Source organism: Silene latifolia, chromosome 4, assembly GCF_048544455.1.
Source record: "Silene latifolia isolate original U9 population chromosome 4, ASM4854445v1, whole genome shotgun sequence".
In the NCBI taxonomy this organism is placed as follows: Eukaryota; Viridiplantae; Streptophyta; class Magnoliopsida; order Caryophyllales; family Caryophyllaceae; genus Silene; species Silene latifolia.
Window position 1 is genome coordinate 30,707,036 of NC_133529.1, and position 9,535 is coordinate 30,716,570.

Here is a 9,535-nt window from a genome sequence, read left to right on the forward strand (position 1 = left end):
TGGGCATTCTTATCGTCCAGACCCGCATTTTTCTAAACGGACTGCAATGCCATCACAGCATTTTGTTTCCCAGCAAGGATCCTTTAAACACAGTTCACGGGCTCATCAGTTATTATCAGAATTTCGTTTGCAACAACCGAGCGGATTTCCAGCGGTGCTTAGGACACGCCACTATCAGTCAAGCCTCTTCATTTTCCTTGACGGTGTTTAAGACACACCTTTGTCAATGCATTTATATCCCCAGCGAGAGTTCATGATAGCCAATGTACTTCTCAAGAAGTGGAGTTTATTTGAAAGCAGATGCAAGCAGATCTCCCAAGAATGACTCAATCCAGACAGAGTCATCCATATTTTCCCCAGCAATATTTTGCAATGTTGCTCATGACGATCAAGATGTTCCTAGTCGTCGATATATGCTTCTCCAGCGATATTTTGTAGTGTTGTTGTTGACAATCAAGACATTATATGCTTCGCCAAGCGAGATTTCGTTGCCATTCGCAGCCCACGAATTTCTCAGAAGCAGAGTTCGTTTGAATACCGACGCAAGCAGATTCTACAGCAGTTCTCCCGATGTCCTGCTGACCCTTATATATCAAATCCTTCAGACCTTTCAGATAATCTTTTATCTTTCAGATAATTTTAATCCTTCAGATCCTTCAGGTAATCCTTTAGCCTTCAGACACCCAAGTTATCTTCAGACCCAAAAGTTTCTTCGAAACGCCTTCAGTCCCGTTTCACCCAGGCAGATTCTCAGGTATGATTTCTTCCTATGGCTGGCGAGCTTACTTACATAGTCTAATGGATTTTAAACGACCCTCCCCAATAGTCAACAGACTCTAAAATGTTCCCGACGACAGGTCCTTGGTTCAGACCCCTTGAGCCGGCTTGCGTCGCCATAGTCGTCAGGTTATAATCTTCGATTCACCTGATGGCTATACTTTGACTTTTGCCTTGTCCAAGCCTCAAACAAAGTGGGGGCTCTGTAGATACCTCATTTCAACACCTTCCTCCAACCACCCAGTGATGATTAGGCCGCATGTTTGGTACGCGGAACGATTTATGACAGTCCGTAAGTTTATCGTTAGGTGATAGCTCAAACACTTGTTTCTACCCCTTGGTCGTCATCTACGCACCGATACGGTCGTTTTGACAGTAATTGGAGTTCATTTGGTGTCCGGGTAAAAAACCGCTTCATTTTCGAAGAAACCGTTTAAAATGCCGAGTCGGAATATTCTAGATATTTTTCCTAATCAAATTTTATATCTTTTGATAAAATATCTTACATATATCATATTTTACGGAATAAGAAAGTAGAGATCTACCGCGATTCCATAATAGAAACGCGGATATTTTTCTTCGGGAGGAGGAAACCTCTAGGGAAATGACGCAGCAGGTGTTGCGCCTCTGGGAAGGACCGCAGCAGCTGTTGCGCCTCTTCTCCAGCCCTTTTTGGCTGTTTACGGAATATTTCCGTGATTTCTTTCCAAATTTTGTGTCATTCCAAAACTCTTCACATTTTTTGGTATAAATAGAGACCTTTGGTCTCCATATTTTTCACGCGAGTGTCCGCCCTTCTCTTCTCCCTTTGCATTCTAGACCTTGCTCTAAGCTTTTGACGCCTACGTGCTTGATCAATCGACCACGTAAGCTCAGATCATTCTGAGTACCAGTCACATTGCATGACTGACCAATTTGACCACTACACATCAATCAATTAATCTAAAATCCTCCAACGAGGGCACTTTCTACATACATTCGAGTCGAACAATCACTAACGTTAACTTAGTCAGTCTCGTTTCGTCAAACATGTAAGTCTAAGGGTGTAAATCCCATCTTTATTTATTGTATTTTATTTTTGTACCAATTAATGTAAGGTTTACGTCAAAAGTATATTTAAAACTGACTTAGAAAAACCCTTTCGTAAAACTCCTTTCACACAGCAACGGATACCAGATGTTGAGAAGAAACGCAGCAGCAGATGCGCCTCTTCGAAGGGTCACAGCATATGTTGCACCTCTTCTAGAGGCTGCCGCTGCTCCTGCTCTTCTTCTTCTTCCTCGGGTTTCCATGGTTTTGTTCTTTTCGTCTTATTTTCTTATTTTCTTTCTTTCTTCAGTATATAAACCATGTTTTAATAATCTTTTCAATTATAACGTTTTATTTTCGACTTAAATCCCTTATAATTCGATATTTGCGGGTTTTCGTCACTAAATCACACCCGGATTTTAGAAACTCGATTTGTCCATATTAAGTTTCTGGTATTCGTCTTTTGTACATAGATTTCCTTATTTGATTTCAGTTTATCAAGTTCTATTCGATTTTCGAGTTCGTTCCTTTTGTATTTCCGCCACCGTAAATAAATCTATTTTGTTCTAACTCGTTTTAACTCGTTTTAATCCGTTTTTATCGTTTTATGACAGTTTTAGATGTAATTTGAAGGAAATGTAGATCTATATACATACTAACATACTCATATATGTTATAAAATTAATTTGTCATAAAATTAATAAAGGTCTTATGCATGCAAACAATAAATCAAAATAAGGGAGAAATAATATCCTTACAATATAATTTCGGTTTATATGGGCACAAAAGAGATCTCCTTCTCTTTTGTTCTTGAGCTCTCCAAATGGAAGAACAAGGATTCAAATGTAGAATCCCTCCCAAAAGCATATACCCAAGGAATACATCTTAATAACCAATATTATTTAGATCTAGTAATAATATTAGTTTTTGCTATAAAATTGATACAAAATAAATTGTATTTTTGGCTCTTGAATCACTCGGTCAAGAGGGAGTATATGTGAGATTTTATTTTTCTAGAAAATTCATATATTGTAGAGATTCACCACTTTCTTACACTAGAAAATGTTATATGTAAAAATGATGAATAAAATGAATTGAAAAGAAAAAGCTCTTTTTCTTTTCTTGTATGGTTGGCCGAAAATTGGCTTGGGTAGGATGCCCAATACTTTTTGTTTTTGCTCTTCTCAAAAGCATAGGTGGGCATGGCTAGAGATTAGACTTTAATAATTATGTTTTCTCTTATTAAAATAATCAACACAATTATTCCACTAATACTCCTAATTTTCGGTTTATACAAGATAAAATGGAAGGTCCATTTTATTTTGTCATTTGTCAAGTGTGACATATGTGACATGTTACTTGACATGTGAATTTGTAATGTATTTTTAACATATTAAAAATCAACATACTCATAAAATATGTCATTTACAAAATCGACTAGTAATTCGTAATTACTTGTACCAAAAATGTTTCCAAATTATAAACTACAACATTCTGTATTTATAATAATTTATTCATTCCGTTTCAATTGTTTCTGTAAACAATAATTTCATCTAAGTAATAAAACAATTCGATTACTTAGACCGTGTCTCATTTAATCATATTTACAATGAGATACGTAAATTATACTCACAAAATTATCCGTCAATTTTAAGCAATTTAATTAACTCGTATCGGTATACGATTAATTAAATAATCAATTAAGAGTATTTCCCTATAGGTATGACCTAAGGGGATCAATGGATCACCACCGTCGCACGCACGACAGAATAATGTCAAACTCTAGTCACCAATCATTACCGATATGTGTGGACCAGTTGACTGTAAAATATTACATCCACATGTATTCTTAAAATGAGATTTAATAATGATATTTAAATCATGTGATCGCACTATTGTTGAGGACACATTTCCCAACAATCTCCCACTTGTCCTCGACAAGTGTGCGTCACCAATTCTCTTGTCCTATTACTATCTCCCACTCAATGCAAGGTGTCTTTCGGGTCGTACTTGCAAGTGATCATATCGAGAGTGGTTTCCTCGATCCGGAGAATAAGCGATTGACCGGATTTATCTATCATAGATACCTTCCGAGCATGGCCACGCATTTCCAGTTCATTACTCCTCGAGTGGCCCTGAGATATTGTTTTAACCCTGACAAGGGGATGGACAATTCCTATCGCACTCATTCCCTTCGACTAGCCACAGCCATCATAACCCAAAATATGCCCATTTGACCCCATTTACGAAGGTCGTAGTAACACAAATCAAAGTTAATCGAAAACTGTGCCATCTTAGGTGAACAGTCTTTAGTCAAAAGAATCGACTCATTTGAATACTATAGTAGCTCTCGCCACGACCAGGCTATATAAATTGCCAGAACTCTATAAGCGGTCATAAGGCCCGACAAAATGTTCCTAACGATCGCCTATGTGATCGACTAGTCATCTCACATGACTCTATGGCACTTGAACTTGCCATCAATCGCATCACACTCTAGTTACTTCGAGACGTCACCTCATACAAGTAACTATGGGCAAATACAATGTTAATCCGTGTTCACTTTAACGGGGTTCAATTGTCTCCACAACCCGTTTGGATGTAACAAAGTATAATAAAAGAGTTTTAAAATAAAACTCGAACGACAAATGCGATTATCACACATGAATAGTCAATGCCCGATTACTATTTCATGTTCTATAATCTAATTTGATCTTGTACGTAGTTGTTCATTTCAATTCAATTGAAATGACATGACTCATCATGTTTAGCCTTTGAGAAGGCTTTGGTTAGTAGGTTTTATCAATTTCTTGTACCTTACTCAACCTCACTACATACTCGTTTTCCTTTTGTAATGTATACATTTGCATTACAAAACTTTCTGAGTACGTGTCGAGATCCAATCAAGACATAGGCCCTCTAGCCTAAGAATAGCTCCCCATTGTTTTCACAGTGTGCGGGACTCATCCTTCTTGCACATCTCATGATCACAAGTGTACTCAATTTCCGTTATAAATATCACTCATTGTTCTTTATTGCCTAGAACGATTCTAGAAAATCTACTTCTTAATTAACATTGCCACAATGGTATCTTAACCATCCTAATGTGTTTTGATTATGGTTTTGTCAGAAACCATGCGCAATCTCAATTGTCAATTGTCACTTGTGTAACACCCTTACACAACATTGCATCATAAACACTTTGCTTTACTTCCTTAATGCTTTTGCAAGCACTTAAGGGTAATCTTTATAGCTTACTTGGTAAAGATTACGTAAATTCGATTTTTGAAAACAATTCATCATACTCAAAGCATATGAAGTGTTATACATCATTTCTTTTTAATTGATTCGGCAGCGGAAGCAAATGAAATCAATCAAATATGTTCAATTTAATTGAACTAGTCATGAATCTTATCAACATAAGACTTCTTACTGACGCTAATATCATGTGGATTTATCTTCATAAATCCGGATATTCAAGATGTATTATAATACTACAAAAGTCTTAAATCATTCTCAATGATCAATATGTCATCCACATATCGGACTAATTAAAATTTCCGTAACTCCCACTAAACTCCATGTATAAACACAACTTCTCGACTTATCGAGAAATGTTTTATCACATGATCAAAATGTTGATTCTAACTCATTGATGTCCTACTTAAGACCCTCTCTCAAGTTTCACATTATCTTAGGGTTGCAAGAATCTACTAAACTCAAGACATGTATTGAATACATTCCTTCTATTGAAGAAGTGGGTTTTAGATTCACTCGCTATGTATTTCATAACCTCATAATGAAACACAATCCCTAAGAAGATCCAAATAGACTTAATCATTTCAATTAGTGCAAAACCCTTTGCAACCAATTTTGCTTTGAAATATCTCTTTATTAGTGCAAAACCCTTTGTCACTAATCAAGCCCTTTTGATTCGGATTTTTATGACTCTAAGCCTTGTATTGAGTTGTGACTTAAACACTCTTATGTAAGTCATATGTTCATTACTTTCTAGAAGTAATCAACTTGAATCAAACAATTTCTTTTGTAAGTTATAAGCTCTTTACTTTCTTAAGAGTAGCATGAATTCATCATCTTTAACAAGTGACGAATTTAACCTCCTAGGTTTTAAAGAAACAATATTTTACACAAAACGTCTCATGTAGCCAAGAAAGACCAGTTTCTTGCGACATAACATTCTCTGTGGCATTCTTTGTGGCTCTTGAATAATTTCTCCCACTCTGTCTTCTAAAATAAACTTGTATTTTAGAAAGACAGCTTCATGAGCCGCAAACCCGTCGTGCTCGTGATAATTGCAAGGGAAAAATGAGCATTTGTTTCTTGTGAAAAAACTTACAACCATGGTACCCTTACCATTTCATATCTCATATGATTCGATTTAGTGGAAAAATAATTTTAGACAAAATGATAAAATCCCCAAAAGGATCAAGTAACTCAAAGTAACTTGATTGAAGTTCAAACCATATCGAATAGCGTTTGATTTCTTATCCAATCACACATTATTTCATAATGCGTGCTAAGAGAGATTAACTTGTGATATTAGATCACATTTCCATTGGCTTATATCAAAGTCTTCACTTTGATAATCCCATCACGACTAAATCGTGATTTCTTTAACTCTTTAAACTTCTTTAAAGATTTTTCTATTTACCTTATTAAGTTAACACTTTAGCGTCAACTTAAATCGTTGATAAAAGAGAATGATCAACCCTTTTTGGATCAATGATTTACAACCTCGATCTCCTTTTCAACCAAAAGGCACGAGACATCTTGCTTTGAATACAAGATACGCATATACCATTAACAATCTAATGGTTTCAAGAGTACTCGATAACTCTTTGCGTTCATCATTCCAAAATTTAAGGTTTAACCTTGGGTTACCAATTTGAGTCTTGCATCATCTTCATGATATATCGTTCTAGTTTGGTTTAGAATATTATCACCTTGATAATGGGCTAGCCATATATCAAATCGTGGTGTAAAGGGTCACAAAAGTGAAACCTCTTTTGTATCTTAACAAGTATGTATTCTTATTTAGAGTTTATGTACTTAATAGTCACAATTAAGTACAACTCCAAACCCGAAAACTAGATTGAGTACACAATGACTCTATCTCTCGACATCATTGATGCTAGTCGTCATATTCTAATCATTCTATGTATCAAGTACAACGATGTAAACCACCACCGGTTTCTAATATTGACGAAGTAGTACTAGCAAAATTCATGTTTAATCAAATAAACATTTAAAGAAGAAGGTCTCATTAGATGTCCCACAACTAACTTGTTGATTCTTCAATAATTTGGGGTAGTTTCCTTTCTCGTGTTCAACATTTAAGACAATGGAAACTTTATCAGTCGGGATTGATAGGTTTAGTATCGCTATTCTCAACAACTTTACTTTTAACATTACCTTGTATCAATTCCATTATAATTTTTACTTCTTGAACCTCGTTCTCATTAACGGTTTAAGAGAATGCTCCCACTCATTTCAATGAGTGTTTGCTTTGAGAAGCAAAATTGAATTCATGAAGATTACTCTTCATTTGTTCGTTTTAGTCTTTCATTGAAGTGGTTGCGTTATTTTGGTCAATTACGAATTCTGACAAAACTAATTACCAAAACAATTTATCGCTTCAAGGTACTTAATTCAATTAAGTATATGAAACATAATCCATTGTAAGTAGAAGTGTTAGTCAAGAATCAAAAACCTGTTTGATAATGAATAACTTTAATCTATACTCTTTACAAGAGATCCTTAGCAATGGTTCATTTGAGATTTTAGAAGCAAATTCATATTTGTCTTTAGTTACGATGTTTTAATGGAGATTTTGAAAAATCGAAATGATATCGTATATGAATTGTGGTAAAGAAATAGAACAATATAATAACGGAATAGTGGAAAACTTAACATTTATCGTTTTATTAATACTTGTAAATAACAAGTAAAGCATTTACATAGTGACCTCTACCCAACTATGATAAATAATTCCAAGATCCAAATTCATATTAACTTGGGCACGGGGTAGCCGATGAAACCCTTATCAATATAACTCGGTGGATTAACTCTTTAATCGATTCTACTTTTAGAACTCTCGGTCGATAAAATTACTCTAATATTTATCTATAGCCCAAAACACATCAACAAGGGCACGGGGTAGCCGATGAAACCCTTATCAATAACTTTTGTTGAGTTCAATCCAAATTTCGAATAAATGTGTCCATGATCCAAACCCATATTAACTTGGGCACGGGGTAGCCGATGAAACCCTCATCAACATGAATTCGGTGGATAGACATTTATCACCCACTTCCCCTACGTAACAAGGTTTGTACCGGCCGAGTGCACTCCCTCGCGAAATAGGTTTTCATGGTTTCTACTATTTGGTAAGGCTATGTCTCAATTGTTTATTTTAGCGAGAGGTCATGTCAATTTATTATCTATCACGTTTTAAGTGAACTAAAGCGGTGAACTACGATAATTTTAATTGACACGGTCGATAAACTCGATAAAATAAGGATGCATGTTTTAGTTATGGCGATTTAGCGATGCATGCGACATAAAATAAAATGCAAGCATAAAAATAAATAAATCCTAGTATGGCCTTTCCTAAAATAGAAAAACTATTTAACTATTACATATTCGGAAACCAACTCCATTGGTCCCTTGAACTTCGGTTGTGGCACGCATCTCGAGGTAACACCGTCTTTATGTATCGCCATTCTTGAAGAAATCCGTCTTTGGGAACTCCGGAATGAATAAAATTACATAATAATTACATAATTTCCTATTACACATATGTAACTAAAATGAAATAAATCTATTAAATTACATAACGGTGATACGAGATCACAATAAAATTACAACCGAATCGATATTCCCATACATTTCGGGAAATACCAATTAAAATCTAAGGCCATACTAAGTAAAATTACATAATTCAAAATTACATAAATTACAATTATGACAATCATAAAGAAAATGCAGCATTATAATATGTATGAACATGCTCAATTTTATGCTAAATCGCCTTTAATTAGCCAATATCGTACATTACTTGGTTTTTACGGATTTGCGTGATTTCAACATTTTATAATCACAAAAATACATAAACTCATATTTATGCATAAGTTAATTACCCTAACCTCTTAGGACTCAAAATTTAGTCTTCACTAATAATTTGACCATAATTAACCAATATTTTATAAAATTGTTCATAAATGGACCAAAAATTACAAAAATAAGCTATTAAACTTCAAATAAATCACAAAATTTCAAATAAATTCAAAATTTGAAATTTAAACTCATGAACATTCTGGAAATTTCCATGACACTCATAATGTTCAAAATCTTAGGTTAAAAATTTCGAAAATTTACCGGAAAAACAATGTTGCAGTTTATCGATTTTTAATAAAATAATCATAAAAACATGGAAAAATTACTTTCACTAACTTTTCAATTTTAGATCTGAAAAAGATAATAAAATGCAACATTAGACGTTTTTCCTAAGTCATAGATTATGTTTTATTAATTTTCCACTAATAATGTCACTATTTATGCTATTTTTCTTCAAAAATCCATAAATCATGCAAAAAGACTTCTTTATAGCCAATTATTTTACACACATATTGTAAAATTGCATGTGACAACATATTAATTTTCTATGACCAGATTCGAAATTTAACTCATATTAACCTATTTTTCACCT